Raw genomic sequence first — 20,012 nt, forward strand, 5'->3', positions numbered from 1 at the left:
CATCGAGGCCGGGCCTGCAGAGGGGTGGGAGGGCGGGGGGCAGCGGGGACCCCCGCGGGGGCCGCCCCCCAAACCCCCCCAGTCGCAGCCCCGCGGCCTCTCCCCGGAGCCGGGGGTCGGATCTGCCTTCCCCCCCCTCAGCCGGGGAGGCCTAACCGCCCCCTTCGGCCGTGTTTTGGGGGGGGGGTTCCCCCCTCTGTGGCTTGACAGGCGGCCCTGGGGGTGTCTGCAGCCTCCCCTCGGTGGTGCCCCCCCAGTCCGGGTGCCCCGCACCCCCCCTTGCCTGCCCTGGGGAGGGCGAGGAAGGGAGAGCAGTTCCAGCAGCCAGAGCCCAAAGAAAGGCTTTTGTGGGGTTTATTACTATTATTATTTATTCCCCCATTGCACCCCGCTGTCCGTGAAGCTTCTGGTGCTGGCTTAAGGGTTTAATTTTTTGGGGAGGACGGGGTGGGGGGTCCCTCGGGGTCTGGCTCAGCAGACCCAGGGGTGGGTGAAGGGCATCAGGGCCCGAGCCCATCTCCCAAGAGGTTTATGTAACCCTCCAGGTTTGGTTAGGCTTTATTACTTCTTATTTTTCCCCTTCTTCCTACATAGATCTGTTTATATTTTTTTCCTCCTTGTTTTTATTCCTGGCCCTTTACGGGGCGGTGAATCCCTTTTTTTCTCTCTGTCTGGAGAGTGGGTGGCGTTGAAAAATACCATTGGGAATTCGGTTCTGGGATTATTTTATTAATAGTTTTTGTTTACAAGGTGGCGGTGTGAGCATGGAAAGGGTGGCAGTGACAAGAGTGGATGAAATGTTTTCTCGGATCTGTCTCCTGAACGTGCCCGACCTCCCTCAGCAGCACTCGGGGCTGGCGGCTCTGCCGTGCTGCTCTCGAGGGGGTCGAGAAACGGGTCTGATTTAGTTCCCAGAGAGAGATAAACAAACTTATCTGGATTTGGTGGTGTTTTTTTGGAAGGGGGGGGGGGGGGGGGAGAGGGAGGAGCAGCAGCAGCGCTCCCGTTTGTGGCTTATCGAAGGAAACTTGTCTGACGTTCGCGCAGCGCCTTTCTCCCCACAAAGCTGCTCTCGGTGTATTTTTCGCCCTGTTTTTAAGCAAATAGGAAATGAGTCCTGATGGTGCTCGAATCGGAGCTATTTTTATCCGGGGGTTTAAAGTTACACACATGTCAGACTCCGCCAATTGCGATCGATGCTTAATCGCACCGGGAGGAGGGTCGGGAATTCCAGCTGTTTACTGAGGGGGGAAAACCTTTCTTAGGGATACCCTGGAAAGAGCTCTGGGCCAGAGCGGGGCCGAGGCCCAACCTGATCGGCTGCTGCTCTGTTTCCCTTTCCCCTCCCCCTCTCTTTTCCATTTTTTTTTTCCCCCCCTCCCCTTTTTGTTCGGTTCCTTGCCGGCTTCTCCAGCGATCGCAGCATTTTGGAGGACAAAGAGCAGGATTTCCCTGCGAAACGGCTTTGCTGTGTGTTTCTAGGAGCTGGGTAGGTAGAAAGCCCCGAATATCTGGGATTCCTCTCGGTGCTGGGCAGTTTCTGCTCTGCTCTTTCTGCCCCCCCTCGACAAAAGGAACCCTAATGGCTTTTCCAAAAGCAAAGCTCTTGTTGTCGGCTCTGCTTGCCTTGTTTTCCAAGGGGTGAGGGTTAGAGCAGTCGGTCTCCTGCGGACAACAAACTTAGGAAGTTGGATGTGTCAGATGACTCCTCACCACTCCTCCCTCCCTCTTTCCCTCCCTCCCTCCCCAGCCTTTTTTTGTTTGTCTGCCTGACTTGCTCGGGGTGAGCAGCTCACTAGGCCCCGGCTCCCGAGATGCTTCCGTGGGGAATCTTCCCCCTCTGGAAGCTGATCAGAAATCAGGGTCTCCTCTGAGACACGACAGCGAGGAGGGTCTTGGTGGTGGCCAGAGAAGGGACTCGTCTGAAGGAATGTGCTTGAGGGCATCTCCTCCTGGGGCTTTCAGGGTTTTGTTGCTGTGGAGGGTTTTTGTTTGGGGTTTTTTACACCCCCCCCTTTTTTTTTGCTGCCATTTTCATTACAGTTTCCCTTTTCATCCCCTTTCCACGTCTCCAACGGAGAATAATAGTATGGATTTATGGCCTGCCAAGGGCTACCTTTCCCAGTAGGGAGGGGGCACCGAGCAGGGTGAATAACACTCCTGCCTTCTCCTGCTCTGACAGGTTTAGGAGCCGAGTGAGGTCTTTTTATGATTCCTATTTTCAATCCTACCACGTCCGTGTCCTTTTGTGGATGCCTCTTTGTGAGGAGGGAAGGGGAGAGGTGGCTGCTCTCCGCGGGGCTGCAGGAAGGGCAGAGCTCTGCGGGAATGTGTGCAACCGATGTTTAATAATCTCCTGGACCAGGATGTGCTCGAGCTCCCCCCCGTCACTCATTGTCTCCCTCCGGACTGGGTTTGTGCTGCTGAGGCTGGGAAAAAGAGAGCCAGAATCGCTCCTCCCCGTTTTGGGGGGCTCCAGCCAAAGTTTCCTGGGTAACCTGTGACCCTTCAGAGCAGGGGTTTTGCAGGTTCCCCAGAGCACCTCCAGACCCGCTCGCCAGTGGCCTGGAAGCGTAGGGTTATCCCACTGGGAAGCCCCCGGGCTCCAGGCCAGGCTCTCCAGGTAGCTCCCACCCTGGGGATGGCAGAAACGGGGGCTCCCCTTTGTGGTTCCCCCCAGTTTCGGGGCGAGTGCCAGCCTCGGAGCCGTGTTTGCAGGGAAAAGGCCTCGAGCTCTCGCAACTCCGCGGATTGGCTGCTCTGTTACTACCCGGAAACCGGGCCCGGGGCGGAGCGAGGCTGCAGCTGATGGGGTGCCCCTGCCAGGGTGTTTACACCCATGGGGGGGACCCACCCCGGCACCCCCATCCCCCCCCCCCCCCCAAAACCCCGGGGCCGTTTCCCGTTCCAACCCCGGGGTTTATTGTTCCGCGGCCGCTGCGCTCGCAGCTTCCCCTCGGCCGGGAGTTTATTTAGTGCTGATTTATTTTCCTCCTTTTGTGGAGAAACGCTGCTGGCTGGCCTGTAGTCCCCGAGCTCTATTTTTAAGCGTCGGAGCTGGAAAAGGGAAGTGTCACCCTGTTTTGTGCCTGAAAGGAATTATAAATAGTGGCCAGCTTTGTTTGAATCTCCCTGTGCTGCCCGGTTTGCAGAGCCGGGGCTTCGGGAGCGTAATTCACGGAGCGTTGCGCTCCCTGCTAATTTTAGGCTCGTCCTGAGTCAAGGAGAATAAAGGTACAAAGCTCCTTAGTTTACCTGCAGAGCGTTTTGTAATCTCAGAACTCCCCCACCCGTGTTTGCTCCGTGGAGGCAAAGGGTAGGACAGAGTTTACATTTGGGATAAATTCCTTTTTCTGGTCATTATAGGCTTACACCGCACTTATCATCCCACTTGAACACCTTCCAAGAGCAGCGTTGAGCAATCGCGGGGTCACGTGGCTTTGTTCTCTTTGGCCTGTCCCCAGGGAAGAGCGTGTGCACTGGAATGTCTTGTTTTGGTAGGGTTTGGTGGGGCTTTGTTGTTTTGTTGGGGTTTTGTTTGGGTTTTTTTTTTTTTTTCCCCTTTTTTTTTTTTTTTTTGTTTTGTTTTGTTTTGTTTTAAAGGATGGATATTTCTGGAAACTTTGAATGTAAATTTTCAAATGTCACGCTACGCTTCTTTCTGCTCCACCTTCTGGGGCTCTGTTTTAATGAGGTCTCCAGGGATGAGGGGAATCGTGTGGTGATGCTTCAAAATGCACAAAGACGTGGCAGCAGCCCCTTCCCAGAACTGGGAGAGCCCCCCTTTTTCCCAGAAAGGCTGTCACAGGTGGTGGTTTATAAATCAAATCAGGTAAACGTGGCTTGGGAGGTGGTGCCTGTCTTTAGGAGAATTCAAAATCCATAAATCTCTGCCCAAACTAACTGGAGGAAAATAAATAATCTTTGTTGCCTAAATGACAACTTCCAAGGGTATCATCTTGCTGCTTTTAGAGCAGAATTTGGAGTCTTTGCTGGTGGCTGGATGGTTTTTTTCCCCCAGATAATTGGCTGGAGCTGGAAGTTCACTCTCCCTTTGTTGCCTTGTCAGTTGGATTGGGGAGGATTTGGGAGCTGGGGCTCCTCGAGCAGGCCTGAAAGCCAAATGCACCTGTTTAATCATGGAATTGCCACAATCATGGAGTTCAAACAGGGAAATAAGGGTTTAGGGCTGCTTGGAGCAGAGTGCCTGTTGGAGCCTGACATCCCAGCCCTGCTTAAAATAATGAAAAATAGGGGTAATTTTAATTATATCCCCATCTCATTCCCTAGACTCGGAGCAGAGTTTTTGGAATACTGAGTAGTCTGGCAGGATGATGCTTCCCAGATTCCCAGTTCTGAAGTGGCATTGCAGAACTAAATGCTGATTAAACAAATTCTAGAGGCCTTTTCTTTGTCGTTACAGTTTAAAAACCCCAAAAGTGGACACGGGATTTCAGGAAAACAAACATAGCCTGTAAAATGGTCTCCTTGCTCTCCCCTCCACTGGGTCCAGCAGGTTGTGCCCGCTGCTTTTCCTGGCTTTCCTAGGGAAGCTGTGCTTGGATTTGTAGTAGGGGATTGTTTATAAGTGTCACCACGACTATTTTACAATCCTGGTGAGCTTTTGGAAACCTCTCCTGGAGTGGCTCCCACGTGCTCAGCATTTCTCAGCAGCAGGAGCTGAAAATGGGAGCTGGGAGCTGAGCTCCCAATCCTGCAGACCCTGTCAGGTCCCAATATTTTGGATGAAGCAGGAGGTGCCCCTCCATGAGGCCCTGCATTGTTTCATTTGCCAGGAGAAAATTACATTTTATATCTTCACAGGAGTGTTCTGTCCTGCTTCTGCTCATCGTCATGCACTGGCATTAAGTGGTGATTGGGTTTTTTTTTTTTTTATGTTTTGGTGGGTTTAAAACTAATTTCTCCTTCAAACTCACCCTTAATTCCTGTTCCTGGAGGAGCAGACAGTCTGGAAGCTGAGGGAGTGAATCCTGGAGTGCCTCCTTGGGAGCTCACAGCTGGATCACTGCAGGAGATCATTCCTTGGAGGCTCCAGGTTTGCTGCCTCCATGGGAATGCCAGCACAGCAGGGAGGTACCTGAGCATGGAGGAGATTCCCAAAGGGACAATTCCCTGCACAGGCTGTTACATCTTGGGGAGGATCCCTGCCCTGTGTCCTGGGGGAAGCAAAAGCAAAGGCGTGCTTAAACTGAAAGTTTTGATGGATTTTTTTTTTTTCCTCTCTGTTTCCTTGGATTTTTTCTTCCTCAACTGAACATCCTGATAGACATTTTCACCCTTTGTTTCCTTGAGTTTTATTCCTAAACCCAAAGTCTAGATAGACTTTTTCCCTCTTTGTTTTCTTCTTTCCCCTCTAAATTTCAAGTCTTGATAGACTTTTCCCCTCTTTTTCTTCTTCTTTTTTCCCCTCTAAATTTCAAGTCTTGATAGACTTTTCCCCTCTTTGTTTTCTTCTTTTTTCCCATCTAAATTTCAAGTCTTGATAGACTTTTCCCCTCTTTGTTTCCTTGGGTTTTATTCCTAAACTGCAAGTCCTGATAGACTTTTCTCCCTCTTTGTTTCCTTGGGTTTTATTCCTAAACTGCAAGTCCTGATAGACTTTTCCCCCTCTTTGTTTCCTTGGGTTTTTTCCCTAGATTGAAAGTCTTGATAGACTTTGTCACTCTTTGTTTTCTTCTTTTTTCCCCCCTAAATTTCAAGTCCCTAGAGACTTTCCCCCTCTTTGTTTCCTTGGGTTTTTTCCCTAGATTGAAAGCCTTGATAGACTTTTCCCCTGTTGATTTTCCTGGGATTTTTTCCCCCTCCCATCAAGGCAGAGCAGCAGGAATGGGGCTGTTGGGAAGGGAAGGTGCCTCTGGAAGCACCCAGAGCTGGGTGCAGTGTCACCAAATGTTCTCAGCACCTGTTGGTGCTCGGTGCCCTTCTGAAACCGTGATTTAATCGGAGCCATCCCCGGGATAAACACAGAACAGGTTGTTGGGAAGGAAGGAGAGAGCCCACAGTTAAAGTGACAGGCTCCCATATGGAGCAGATTCCCAGCCAAATTCCTCCTGCTTTCACTGTCTGCTTAAGTCAGAGGTGATCCCACGCTGAGGCAGAAGTGCCTGAATTTTCCTGCTGTCCTGGACTTTATTCCGGCAGCAAAAAATGCTGAATAACATTTTTTTTTTTTTTTTAAAATATGAAATGTGAATTATAGATGTGGGTGTGTGTATCAGAGCTCAGCGCTTCATTGTGTGTCTTGCTGTGTGCATTCAGCTTCCCTCCTTTCACTCCCTCCATTTCCCTGTGGATTTTGTCCATGTATTTCTGGAATAATGAACACAGAGCCCCGCTCTTTGTTTTTCCTCACCAAAATAGAGCTCGCGTGACTGAAGGATCATCCGACCTTGTCATCTTTGCTTTCCACTGGGTCATGCAGCCCGTGTGGATTCCAGCAGGAGCCTCTGGATGAGCTGGTGGATGGGATGGGCTGAGTTGGTTTTGTTGCTGGCAGAGCCGTGCAGGTCTTGCTTTTTTTTTTTTTTTTCCCTGCTTCTTTTATTCCTTTTTTTCACCTCCTTGGGATGCTCAGAGCTGTTTGTGCCTTGGTGTGGATATCCCTGGAATGCTGGTTACTGGAGAGGAGTGCAAGAATTCACTCTCCCATCACCAGAGCAGTCTCTTCCCAGGATTTCCATCTGCTGTCCCCCCTCATCCCATCACCTTTATGACCCCTCACCACCAGCTGCTGCCTCCTCATCTTCACTCCCCATCTTTTCCCAGCTCCTCAGCCTCCCTAAAGATCTGTCTGAGGTTGAGGGTGGATTTAATCTCTTGGAAAACAGTGATTTTGCTGCTTCTTGTCTATCCAGTAATGATAGGGTTGGTTCTGGATTCAGGACTTGGCCACTGTTTTATTTTGCAGCTTCCAAGAGCCATCCTCTAATCTTAAATCACTTCACTGATTCCCTGGAGCAAATTGATGCAGCCTTCCAGGAGAAGCCAAATCACTCCCAAATCACTTGGCATGAGGCGTTGCAGATCACTGGAGGGGTGGATCATTTGTAAACTGAGCTGGTGGTCTGTCAGCTTTAATCCCTTTGAACTGGGAATTACAGAGCAGGGCTGGACATCCTGCATGATCCACGTGCAGGGGGTGATGGAGACTCCCAAATATTTGTGAGTCAGCGTGAGGAAGGGGTAGAGCCATTTTGGATTGTTTTTGCTGAGGGTCAGATGCTGCTTCCCAGAAATTGCTGCATTGCCCTGTGTGTGCTTTCCTTGGAATCACTACAAGAAAACAGCATGAAATATATGTTTTATAGGGATTGTACAAATGGAACTTTTGGGTGGATAATTCTGAAAGGTTTTGCAGTCTCTGGCTTTAATTGTTTGGGGGTTTTTGGTGTTACTTCCTTCAAAATGAATGTTTTGAATTTGTTAATGTTTTCTGTGGGAAAAGTCTGAATTTGCTGCCTTTTAGAGGAGCTTCACCCTGGAGGCTTTGTGTCATTCCCTGTGAATGGTTGAGGTTAAAAGCTGACAGTTGATTATTAAATAAATTTTGCATTATTTGCCACATTCCAGGGGGCTTTTACCTGGCTTTGAGCAGTGGCAGGGGGGACTTGGGGTGGAAATGAGAGCTGTGCAGATCCTTGCTGCCTTCTCAGTGTCACAGCTGTGTCACAGCAGTTTCTGGGCACTGGGGTGGGGATCTTTTCTAAAGCCTGGCTTGGGACAGGCTGTGGGAAGGAGAGGGGTGAGGTGCTGCCCTGCATAATGAAGGAATGGGATTGAGGGAGCCCAGGCTCCCTGCTCCCACCCCTGGAGCTGGGAATGGCATGGAAAGGTGAGCTTGAGGATGTTTGCACCAGGGACAGACACTGGCTGGCTGTAAAATGTGGGATTTTGATAAAACAAAACAGATTTTTAGGGTAGGATCAGCTCTTTACACAACTTACCAAGCGTAACCCCTGAAAAAGTAAAAACCAGTGTGTGATACTGAGCCTGAGTGTCCCAGATTAACCTCCACCATGCTAGATTAATGGATGCAAAGTTGAAAAGATTGATAAATTATTAACTTAACCACGCTGGCAATTTTTTTTTTTTTTTTGTGGGCTGTGGTGCTTTGTTTTGTCTCGGTGCTGGCAGGTCCAGGCCTGCTCCGAGGCTGTGTCCGAGGAGACACCCGATTTCTGCAGCAGGAAAGCTGCATGAGAACACAACCCTGGCTTGTCTGAGCAGAGACTGAGAGTGATTTTGCTCTTAAAGGAGTTTCTAAATCAAAATGCTGTTTTAAAACTGGGCTCCAAAGTTCTTGGATCACCAGCGTGGCCACAGTTGAAGAGTTAAAACTCCTCTTAATTTTATGAAATGAAGCTGCTCCTTTAAGCCTTGCTTAGTGGAGTGTGAGTGGTGTGAAGCCAGATCTCTTTTTAGGCTGAAAAGGGCCAGGTTTAGCTTTCAGATGCACTTGGGGAAGGGAGTTGTTGGCTTTTTAAAACATAATACTGGGAGATCTGCACTGAGAGGAACCTGGAGGAGCAGAACGTGGAACCACAGGGTGTTTGGGTGGGAAGGACCTTCAGGATCATCCAGTTCCCACCCAAACCATGGGCAGGGACACCTTCCACTATCCTTGGACACTTCCAGGGCTGGGGACCCCACACTTGCCTGGACAGCAAAAACATGGCATGGGATTGGTGAGAGGTGAAGCCCAAAAGTTGCCTTTGGTTCCTGGCTGATTTGTTCAGGGAAAACCCTTTTCTAATCGATCCTTTGTTTAAATTCTCCTTTTATTTCCCTGGTTTTTCTTCCTTTTTGGAATGGGGAGAGGTTTCTCCCTGCTGCTGAATGGGGTGGAAGCTGCTCCATCAGAGGAAGCCACCGCTCCGTCACCCTCTCCTTTCTGCTGAAGGCAACTGAAACTGGTTTTGTTTTTCTTCTGTCTGATGCCATTAATTCAGACTCGCTGACCTTCCCCCTCAGATCTCCAAAGCCAGGAGGGCTGGACCCGGTCTCACATGGCAGCCAGGCAGGTTTTAAACCTCACAATGCCCCGGCTGCTTTCGCGCTGAGCTCATGTTCCGCGGCACCGACGTGCCCGTGCCCATGGCTCAGCAGCACTGGGATCCTTTCCCAAGGCACCCACGTCCCCCTTGGCTGTGCTGCTCAGTTCTAGGAACTCTCTAAACACCAAGTCAGCTTTGGAAACCAGCAGGGGCTTTGTTTGGATAAGAAGACAGTCAGGGGCTGTTTTTCGCTAGTTTTGGGAATGGCCTTGCTTGGGAATCCTCAATTCCAAAGTTAACAGGGCTGAAATAAAGGAACAGTCCTTGCAGGGGGGCAGCAGTTATCCTGGGAATGTCAGATCTCTGCAGGGGCTTTGTTTGGATAAGAAGACAGTCAGGGGCTGATTTTTGCTAGTTTTGGGAATGGCCTTGCTTGGGAATCCTCAATTCCAAAGTTAACAAGGCTGAAATAAAGGAAGAATTCTTCCAGGAGTGCAGCAGTTATCCTGAGAATGTCAGATCTCTGAGGTGACTCAGCGTGGTTACACTCATTTATTCCTTGCTGCTCCTGAAGGCACCTCCTACTTTTTGTTTCCCACTGTTTATTTTTTTACTTTTGAGGCTGTGTCAGTGTTGAATTGAGGGAAGCAGTAGAAATAAGGAAGCTGAGTGATCAGTGCTTTGTTTAACATCGTTGGTAACTTAATACTCCTGGCTCAGGGGAGGAATCCGTGCCTGGATATTGGAGAAAGCTCAGATCCCAACAGGAGAATGTGCTTTGAGAAGGGGGGGGACACGGGGCTGGGTTGAAAAGTTGGGATGTCAGAAATCAGATCCCGGTAAGTCAGAGCCAGAGCCTGTGTTCCTTGAAAGGGAAGGTATGTGAGGAGGTGTTAACTCACCCTGCTCCCACTGGAGCTGCTCCATGCTTTTTTCAACTCCTGTGCCTCCTGGAAAGCTCCAGGGTCTTGGATTTAAACAGATTTTGTCGTGCTCACAACTGCTGAGAAAGCTGCAGGTTGCTCAGAATCCACTGGTTTTATTCCTTTCATGGTTTCTGTCGTGTTTTGTTTGGTGTTGCCGTGAAAAGATAATTTTAAATGCTTGCCCAGTTTGGAGCAAAAACTCCCCAGAAAATCACCACCTTCTGCAAACTGGGCAAGAGGCAAAACCAGTGTGTTCCACACGTGGAGAAAACCCAAACACCCGTGACAGGGGTGGCAAATGCCTCAAACCCTCAGTTTGGCAGGACTGAAGAAATATTCCCACATGGTTTGAGCAAATTCACTGTTCAGCTGTGAGCCCTGCTTGAGTCACTGATCACTGCTTGAAGTAAAATCGAGAGTTGAGCCTTGCCAGATGAAGCAAAAGATCCCCTAAAAGTGAGCTGATGAGCAATAATGTGCCCCTAGTGGATCCCTTTCATCCCTGGGAGGGCCCCATTTTGCATTTCAGGGTTTGCCACAACTTTACTTTTGCTCTGAAATGAGGAAATTTGCTGACCCAGTGCAAAACCCGGTGTTTAATCCTGGTGCTAAACTCAATTTTACACTTTTAGGGAATAGATTGTGGAGGAGAGGGGTGTGTTTGGCTCTTCTGGTGTGTGCCAGAGGGTCAGATCCTCCTGTTGGGATTTCCAGCTGCTCTTCCTCAGCTGCATCACAACAATCCCTGCAGCTCCTCAGGTGTGGTCCCAAACTGCCAGAGCTTTTTAAATGTCAGTTCTCTGGAAAAAAAAAAATCAGAAATTTTCCTCACTTCAGCAGCATTTATTGGAAAAGACTGAGGGGTAAGCAAAGATTTGCCTGTTCCACCTGTTTAAATGTAGCAAGAAATGGGTTTGTGCAGGGATTCTGTTGTGGCAGAGTGCCTTGAGAGAGCCCTGGTGCTGCTGGTGCCTCTTCTCAACGTGGCTTTGGGGCTTTTTTTTTTCCATTAGTTTTTTTTTTCCCTGGAGTTGGTTGGATAAGTGGGAACTGTGTGTGAGAAGAGTTTTTGTTATAACACAGCAAACTTTAACACACCAAACCTGGTCTAGGGAAGGTGTGGCAATCAGATGATCTTTAAGATCCTTTCCACCCCAAAATTCCATATGAACTGGCTGCTTTGAGTCTGAACCATCATCTCTGTCTTGTTAGGGGCAAATTTTAGTCCTGTGCTGATAAATGTTGAATTTGCTTCTTTTTGCACTTCAGCTTTTTGCAGGGGCTTCCTGCTCAGTGAGGCTGGCACATAACAGGGTTCTGCAAGCTCAGGAGATGCATTAATGGGGTTTTTAAAAGAGTTTTGGAGGTTTTTTTTCAGCCCAGTAGCCACTGCATCCTTTAAATTGTCCTCTGTGGCTCTTGGTGGCTTCCAGAGTCGCAGATTTCTCTGGTGCCACCCAAAATTCAGTGTCATTAAGGCATTTCAGGATATTCTCTGTGTGAGTTTCTCTTGCCACTTTTCTCCAGACTTGGAAAGCACCAGAGGTGAAACCTGGGACAGGTGAACTCCACAATCCTCTGCAGGTTTTGTTTTATTCCCAGGGGCAGCTGTGAATCTGCTGCTGAGCATCCCAGGAAAAGCTGGATGGGGCTGTGATGCTGAAGGCTTTGATACTCTTTTACAAGGTGCTTTAAACAGCAAAAAAAAAAACCCTGAAAGGGGAACTTTCCCCAGATTCTTTCAGGATATAGGGCGGATCAGAAGCAGGAACCACTTGGCTCAAGCAGATCCTTTGGGTGCAGGTGTGAAATAATGCCCACGTTTCCCATTTTGGCTCTCCTGAAGTCACCCAGGAGGCAGCAGGACTTTGCCACGTGCACATCCCTCTCTCAGGAAGTGGCTGGAGCTGCCACAGGCGTCACAGAAACCCACATCAGCTGGTTTTTAGGTCATTACCAGACTGGGCTAAATTTAGCCTGTGAGCCAGAAGAGGGAGGTTTTGGATCCAAATTCCTGTCCCATCCCTTTTTCTGGGCTGTGCCCTCCAGCCAGCCTTGCCTCTCCTGAAATCCCTGTTTTGTTTTTTTTTAATCCCACTGGGCAGGGACAACGCTGAGCTTGGCTTGGGAAGTTCCTGAAGGAGGAAGTGGAGGTGGAATTGAAGGGAAGAGTAGCAGGACATGGAGCTTCTGTATGGATCAGGGTCTTGAGTCCCATACAGGGCTGCCAGGGTGGCCAAGAGGAGAATCCTGGCCCATTTTTGTGTACGGATCAGCTCCATATCCCAAAAAACTGTGGCTTGCTGAACTCTGGTTGCTGCTGGAAATTTGTGTAGGTTTAGGGTGGGAGCAGCTCGGGATAAAGGGAGAAAACCACTTTTCTCATTACCCTTTAAATTTATCTCAAGGAAGGAATGTTCCCACTTTTTTTTTTTTTTTTTTTTTTTTTTCCCAAGCCCCACATCTCTGCTAAAATTGTCAAGTGGCAGAGATGAGTAAAGGGGAGGAAAACAAGTCACTGTGGCAGCACAAGGGAAAATTGCTGGGAGCAGTGAGCTGGTTCTGTAATTCCAAGCTGTCTTTATTTGAACTTCCTTGATTGTTGCAGCATCCTGGTTCTTTGCAGCAGCACGCTGGTTAATTGGGATTTTTTTTTTTTATTTGTGGATTAGTAATATTGTCCTCCAAAATGGCTTCAAGTGTGTCAAGGCTGCTTAATTCTGATTTATTAAAGAAGGCTGTGATAAATGTGTGTCTTTGAAAGGCTGCCTGGCTCTGTTGGAGGTCACCTGGAATTCAGAGCATCTGGCAGAGGTCGGCTCCAGGCTTTTTGTTCTGTGCTGGGGAAAACTTGGGGGGGGTTTTATCAGCTCCTCTCTGAAGGAGGAGACACTTCAAACTTGGTGACAAAATCCCACTTTTCAGGCAGCTGCACCTGCTAACGACTAAACTGTTAATTAGTTTTTAGTGCAGTTGCAGTGGTGCTCCTTTGTCTCTTCTATAATGGTGATTCAAAGAGAGGATGTCAAGGAATCTTCTGTTTCAGCTGAATTTAACTAATTGTGAGAAAGCTCTGCCTTCACTCCAAACACAGCCTAAAAGCTGGGAATTAGTGTCCTGACACCACCATTTATCCTGACAGTGTGGGGTGTATTCCAGGCCTGAACCCAAAGCTCAACTTCAATTTTAAACTGACTGCTGGTATTTTTTCTTTTTGATCCACATAACAAACCCCGGGTATTGTTATTCCCGTGGGAAACCTCCAGGTGAGTTTTTCTTCCTGCAGCTCTGCGAAATAAGAGGACATAAATTTAGGGATGGCTGATTTGTAACTCTCCCCTGGGCTCTGCCTTCCACACGAGTTTAGGGAGTTGAGAGGGAAGTGGGGTAATTCAGCCTGAGCAGATATGCTAGAACAAGATCTGGATTTGGGAGCAGGAGTGTGGATGAGCTGCTCCTGATCCCAGCAGATGCAAACTCACCCCTGTGTCCTGCTTTCCCTCTCCAAGTGGATTTGGTGCTTCTGGGTAGGGAACTTAACTTCCAAGAGTTTCCAGCAGTGAGAGCACCTTCCAAACTCTCCCAGGGAAACATCCCAGTCTTTCTGCAGCCCTCCCACTCCGCATCTTGGAGGTTGTTTTGGGGGAATCTTGGCCACAGTGAGCAGGGCTTTGTTCCTGTGCTTCACCAACATCCTCTGCTCTGCTGCTGCTGGTAGAAAAAGATTCCCTTCTTCCTTTCCTGTGGTTGTGTTGGTGTCACCTGCACCAAAGTGGCTTTGATGAACCCTCCCAGTGCTTTAAGGGGGCTTATAGAAGGAGGGAGAGGGATTTGGAAGGGCCTGGAGGGACAGGATGAGGGGGAAAGCTGAGAGAGAGGAGTTTTAGATCAGATATTGAGAGGGAATTCCTGGCTGGGTAGGTGGGGAGGCCCTGGGCTGGAATTCCCAGAGCAGCTGGGGCTGCCCCTGGATCCCTGGAATGTCCAAGGCCAGGCTGGATGGGGCTGGAGCAGCCTGGGACAGTGGGAGGTGTCCCTGCCATGGCAGGGGCTGGATGTGGGTGATCTTTAAGATCCCTTCCCACCCAAACCATTCCACAATTTTAATCCCTGCCTTCCTGCCGTCAGAGGTTTCCCACAGTCAGAGAAATCCCCAGTGCTTGAGAACAGCCTGGACCTCTTCCTTCTCCTTCTGGTGCAGCTGCTGAGCCAAGGAGGATCTCCAAAGCCTGCAAACCATTAAAAATAGATGTTTTCCATGCCTGCCTTCAGCATGGCAGCTCTGCTGGGCTTTGGGCACCCTGCACTCCTGGCTCTGGTGTTGCCCCAGCTCTGCCTGGCCGTGGGTTTGTTGGTGCTGGCGAGCTCAGACGTTCCCAAGTGCAGACAAAGCTCCTGAGGCTTTGCTGGCTCCCTCCTTGGCCGCAGCCTTTCCGCTGCGCACGGAAATGATCCGTGGGGATCATTGTTCGTTCCAGCCTGGCTCTCTCATGTCTTCCTCTGGAACACAATGCATCTTTAGACCTTCAACTTGCAGGAAAATCCTGTGTGATGAATCCCTCGGGAAAGGCCAAAAACCCCTCGGAAGCTCAAGACTGTAATGGCTTTTTTGTTCTTGGTGCAAAGGCTGATGGTGGGAGCTGGATCAGGAGGGATGCTGGGATTAAGGGAAGCACCAGCCTGATTTCCTGAACTTCCTAGGCTGATAAATGAACTTTTTGCGGGTGGTTTGGTGATTAACTGACCCCGTGTCAGTCTTTTTAATTTATGTTCTAAGCAGAGTTGGCCAGGCTGGGTCGAACTTGGAGCAGCCTGGAGTAGTGGAAGGTGTCCCTGCAGGTGGAACTGGATGGTGTGAAGGTCCACTCCAACCCAAACCAGCCTGTGATTCCACTTTTCCAGAGTTAATGGCTTGATGGGAACTACTTGTACTGACCCAGCCTTGGAAATTGTGTATTTGTATTTTCTTAGGACTGATCCGTGCAGTGCAATCCCACCTGACTTGGCAGAAAGCTGAGTGATAAACTCAGATTTATTAATGAACTCTTTAAATAGAAATAGCCACATGGACAAAAATGAGGGACAAGCCCACTTGTGCAGCCTGGCTGTTCCCAGGCAGCCCTGGGATTTTGGATGTGTTTATGGGATGCACTGGGGAAGCCACAGTGCCCCATTGCCCTCATTCCATTGGAAGGATGAAGAGGATAATTGATTTAATAGCTGTGACAGTGGCACCTTGGATTGCTGGAGGAATTTCTGTACAAAACCCTGGCATGCAGGAAACTCCTGCTCCTTTTCCTGTAGCAACCCTGGGCTGCAGTTTCCTGGTGTGTGGCTTTGTGGTGGTTTTATGTGGCAGGTGACCTGGAAAGAAGGAAAACTTTATGAACTTCAGCTGTGTGTAACCAGGGTGCTTGTTCCTAAATCACTTGGGGTTTTTCTGCTTTGGTGTGAGAGGAAAAAAAAAGGGAAATTGTGGTTGTTGTAACTTCACCAGGTCTGTGATTCAGGTTTGGAATTTGTGCTCAAAACCCAAGGAGATTGTGTGTAAATCCTGCCTGAGCTGCTCCTTTAAAACACTTTGAACAAAGCCAAGGAGGGGGGAAGAAGCAAATCTGATCCCTCTGGAAGTTCTGGCAGGGAGAGAAGGGAACAAATCCCATCCTCTGGGGTTTGGGAGGGATCTGTAAAAGTCACAGCACCCTCAGGTCCTCAACCCCAGACTATTTCCACGTGGGATTGGAAGGAGCTCTGCAAAACAACCCCACTGTGGAGATACACCAAGGAAAATGGAATTTAGAGGTGCTTGGGGAGCAGGAAAGGAAAAATCCCACAGGATTCTGTTCCTGGCAGGCCATGGAGAGCTGTTGTAAACATTACCCCAAATCAAAGGAGCAGGATCCTGACCAGCACTGCAAATGTTTCAAATGAGCTTTTCCAAGGTATGTGCCTCAGCACTTGGGGAAGAATTTTGGGTGCAAGCCCCTTCCACAGGCTTGATGTTCATCCTGTTTTTCCACTGCTTGTGAGCTGCTCTGTGCCTTCTCTGCTGCACCTGAGAATCAGAAGAGCAGAATTTCACTTGTTCTTGCAAGAAGTGTATTTTTAAAAGTGTTTTGAAAGGAACAAAAATCCCCAGGTGCCTCAGGAATGATCCACCCTGGAAAAAAACCACCTGGTGGATTCCTTCAGATTGGGTGGTGAGAAATCTGCACTGAAGGCAAAGCAAGATTTTCCTCTGTGTTACTTTAGCTTAAAGGAATTGCACTAATCTCAAGCTTAATTTCCACATTCAGTTGGCTTTTATTTCCTCCACCTATGCTGGAGAAATCCCAGTGGGTTTGGAGATTTGTTTTAAAGCTCTTTTCTTTGAGGATTGGCAGATAAGAACCAGGAAGGCTCAGAACTGCTGGAGCTTCTGGCTCAAGTAGCAAAGAGTTCTGGAACAAACAACTGGGGAATGGCCTAAAACTGGAGAGGATAAGTTTAGATTAAATCTTAGGAAGAAATTCTTCCCTGTGAGGCTGGTGAAATCTTGGCACAGGTTGGCTGTGGCTGCCCCAGGATCCCTGGAATTTTTAAGACCAGGTTGGACACTGGGGCTGGAGCAGCCTGGGACAGTGGAAAGTGGCACTGGATGCTTTTGAGATCCCTTCCCACCCAAATTTTATGATTCTATGAGATAGCAGTTGTTCTTTCTTCTTCAGGGGACAAATCACCCCTAGAATATCTCTGGGAGACCTACATGCTGTTGTGGTTGGAGCAGAAAACACCTGGTGGGAGGCAGTTCCTGCTGGGAGTTTGGATTTGAAGCACAAAAGCCAATTATTGAGGAATTAAAGTTGAAGCAGCTTTGTGAGCACGGAGCTGCCTCATTTTCACTGGCACTGTCCATTTCTGTGGGCTTTGAGTCTGGTTTAGAGTTCAAGCCCAGCTTGCCCAGGCTGGAATTTCAAGCAGTTGGTGCTGTCTCATGGGTTAAAAACCTGGTGCAAGTGGGATCAGGAAATGCATCCCTGAGTATTTCTAGTGGGCTTGGAAGGAACTCTGAAAAACCCCACACTGGAGAGAACTCAGCTTTCCTTGGTGTTGGAGAGGCTTGGGGAGCAGGACAGCAAAAATCCCACTGGATTCTGCTCCAGGCAGGCCATGGAGAGATCCTGTCAGGATCCTGAGCAGGACTTGGGAAGTGTTTCCTCCCCCTTGAGATGTTTCAGCAGTTCAAGGTTCAGTTTGTTCATGGGAAGCCTCTCCCAGGCCTGATTTTTCTTGGAGCATCCCAGCGTGGAGTGTTTCTTAAAGCAGTTCTCAGTTTCACACTTCCTTAAGTCAGTGTTAGGCTGGAGTTTGAGCTGAGGATCAGCATCTTCTCCCTCAGTCTCTGTGGTCCATTCAGCATCTTTTGCAGGCAAGGAGAGGTCCTGGCAATGGGCAGCAGAGAGGATGTGGAATCTGCCTCCAGAACTGGACCTGCTCCATGCCAAAGCTAAATTTAAGCTTCATTTCTTTTAAGCTTAAAATATTTCCTTTGACACTTTCTCCTTCCTGCCACGAAACTCTTTTATCTTGTTTAAAATCAAGACCTTGACATGATTCTAGATTTTTTTTTTTCCTGATGAAGCCCTTGCCAAAGCTCAGCTCTTGGCCTCCTCTGCCTCTGCTTTGAGTGCAAACATCTCATCCCAAGGGTTTTCCAGCAGGAGGGGATGGATGTTTGTCCCTTTGGGGCTTCATGTCACCGTTGCTGAGGTGCTTTGAGGCAGTTTCTGAATGACTGTGGAGGTTTCTGCAAATGAAAAAAGCATTTCACTAAAATCTACAAAAACCTAACCCAAACTCCCCTTGAGGGAAAGGGCCAAATCTTAAAATAATATTTTTTCTTCCCCCTGAAGACTAAATTGGAGAAGTATTTGAATATATCAAAGCAATCTGCTTTTAACAGACCTGCTGCATTCTTGTAAATCACGTGACGAGGCCCAAAATACCCTCAAATCTTGGGCTTGGTGTCAGGTCTAGCACAGGTTTGGGGTCACGCTCGGTCCTGTGGTTTCACAACCACGGTTTCTCTTTCACAAGAGTTTCAGCACTTCCTGAATCCTCCCAAAGAGGAAATGAACCGTTGCCAGCACACCTGGAAAAAAAAAGCAAAGGTTGTATTTTCTCCTTCTGATATTTCTCTGAAAACACACTTGAAATTTCTGGCTGGTTTGAGAAGTTGATGATTTGTACACGAACCACTCAATTCCACCAGAGTGTCCCATCTCCATGGAAACCAACTTCTCGGGGTGGGAGCTTGGAGTGATGCAAACATTAAATCTGGTCCTTCAGCTCAGGGATGGATGTGTGGCCACCTAAACTACTCCAGTTCCACCCTCGGTGCTCCTGGGTCCAGCTCTGGCTCTCCCTGAGCTGAGGCTCACAGTAGGGAATTCTTCTGGTTCCTGATGATTTCCAGCTCTCATGGAATTCTCCCGGGAAGCTCTCGGGTCAGAGTGGAATCCTGGGGATGTTTTTGCCTCTCCAGATAGCCCAGAGAAGTCCTCCCTGTAGGATCCATTTAAGGAGTTTGCTCTTTGACAGTTGCTTCTAATTAGGTGTTAATTGCCCCTCTGGGATCCCTGTTTGGCTTTTCCTGTGATTTAAGGAAATCTTGTGCTGGTGGAGGTGCCTCTGTCACCGTGGTCACACACGGGGACATCCCTTCAGCTTTATTGATCCCAGCTTCATTCCAGCTCCCTTCCATCAAATCCAATCTTGTTTAAAATTCCTGAGCCAGCTTCTCCTCACCCTGCCTAATGCATCTCCCTGCCAGGATCGTGGAGCTCTTGTTTAAAGGGATTGTGATCTGTTTGTGGGATGGAGGGAGGGAATTCCTGGTGCCACCACTGCAGTTCAGTATTGGCCCATCCCGTGGAAGCTGAGCACAGTTCTAGACAAGTCTGTTCCAATCTGTTTTCTCTAATTAAAAACAAAAAACAAATATAAAAAAGCCAGGATCATGGAATGATTTTAGTTGGAAAAGCCCTCTGAGCTCATCAAGTCCACCCGTGTCCCCAAGTGCCACATCCACAGGGCTTTAAATCCCCCCAGGAATGGGGACTCCACCCCTGCCCTGGGCAGTTCCAGTGCCTGACCACCTTTTCCATGGGGAAATTTTCCCTAAAATCCCCCAGACTCTCCCCTGGCCCAGCCTGAGGCCGTTCCCTCTCCTCCTGTCCCTGTTCCCTGGAGCACAGCCCGACCCCCCCGGCTGTCCCCTTGTGGGAAATGGATTTGTGAAGAATTTGTAAAATTTGTTAGAAAGTTTATATAGTTGTGTATATTTGTATATAAATATTGAGATAAGGTGTGTTGATTTAGGAAGGTTATAGAATAGAGATGATACTGTTGAGAGAAAGATTGAATTAGAAAGAAGTTTTAAAATAGGGTTTTGTAAAAAGATTAGATATTTTAGAGAATTAGAATGTGTTTTACTGTTTATTGAGATTGATAATAGAATAAAATCTTGTAAAGCACCTCTCAATTACCCCATCTCTATAAAAACTAAGAAAACCAACATCCCCTCCTGGCAGGGACTTGTGCAGAGCCACAAGGTCCCCCTGAGCCTCCTTTGCTCCAGGCTCAGCCCCTTCCCAGCTCCCTCAGCTGCTCCAGACCCTTCCCAGCTCCTTTCTTTTCCATGGATAAAAGATCCAATATGTACCTGCCTTCTTTTTTTCCCCAAGTTGAAACTTTTTAAGGGAGCAGCAGAGGGTTGGGGAGGGCAGTAAGTGGATTTATTTCTCTAGGAGAAGGGCAGTGCTGCTCCATCCAGCATGGAATGGGGTGCACCTTTTTTTTCCTGTGGTGCTTCTGAGGAAGGAGAACCAGGTTTGGAGGCTGGAGTGGAGGAAAATGCTGACTTGGTTCATGCTGGCTTCAGAGCAGCCAACTCGGCTGCAGAGCGTCTCCAGGGAAAAGCTGACTTTTCCTTCTACCTTTTCTTTATTACTCCACTTTCTTGGCACAAAGCTGGGTGGAAATCAGCCAGATGTAAATCACCAGGAGCTCCAAAGCACGCAGGGCAGGCTGG

At 48.7% G+C, this 20,012-nt stretch overlaps 1 protein-coding gene across 1 annotated transcript in view; it reads left to right on the forward strand.

The window, feature by feature from the left end:
• UBE2H (ubiquitin conjugating enzyme E2 H) overlaps positions 1-20,012 on the forward strand; it is a 42,891-nt gene that overhangs the window by 233 nt on the left and 22,646 nt on the right. The gene's annotated exons all lie outside the window — the stretch shown is intronic.

Source organism: Vidua chalybeata, chromosome 5 (assembly GCF_026979565.1).
Source record: "Vidua chalybeata isolate OUT-0048 chromosome 5, bVidCha1 merged haplotype, whole genome shotgun sequence".
In the NCBI taxonomy this organism is placed as follows: domain Eukaryota; kingdom Metazoa; phylum Chordata; class Aves; order Passeriformes; family Viduidae; genus Vidua; species Vidua chalybeata.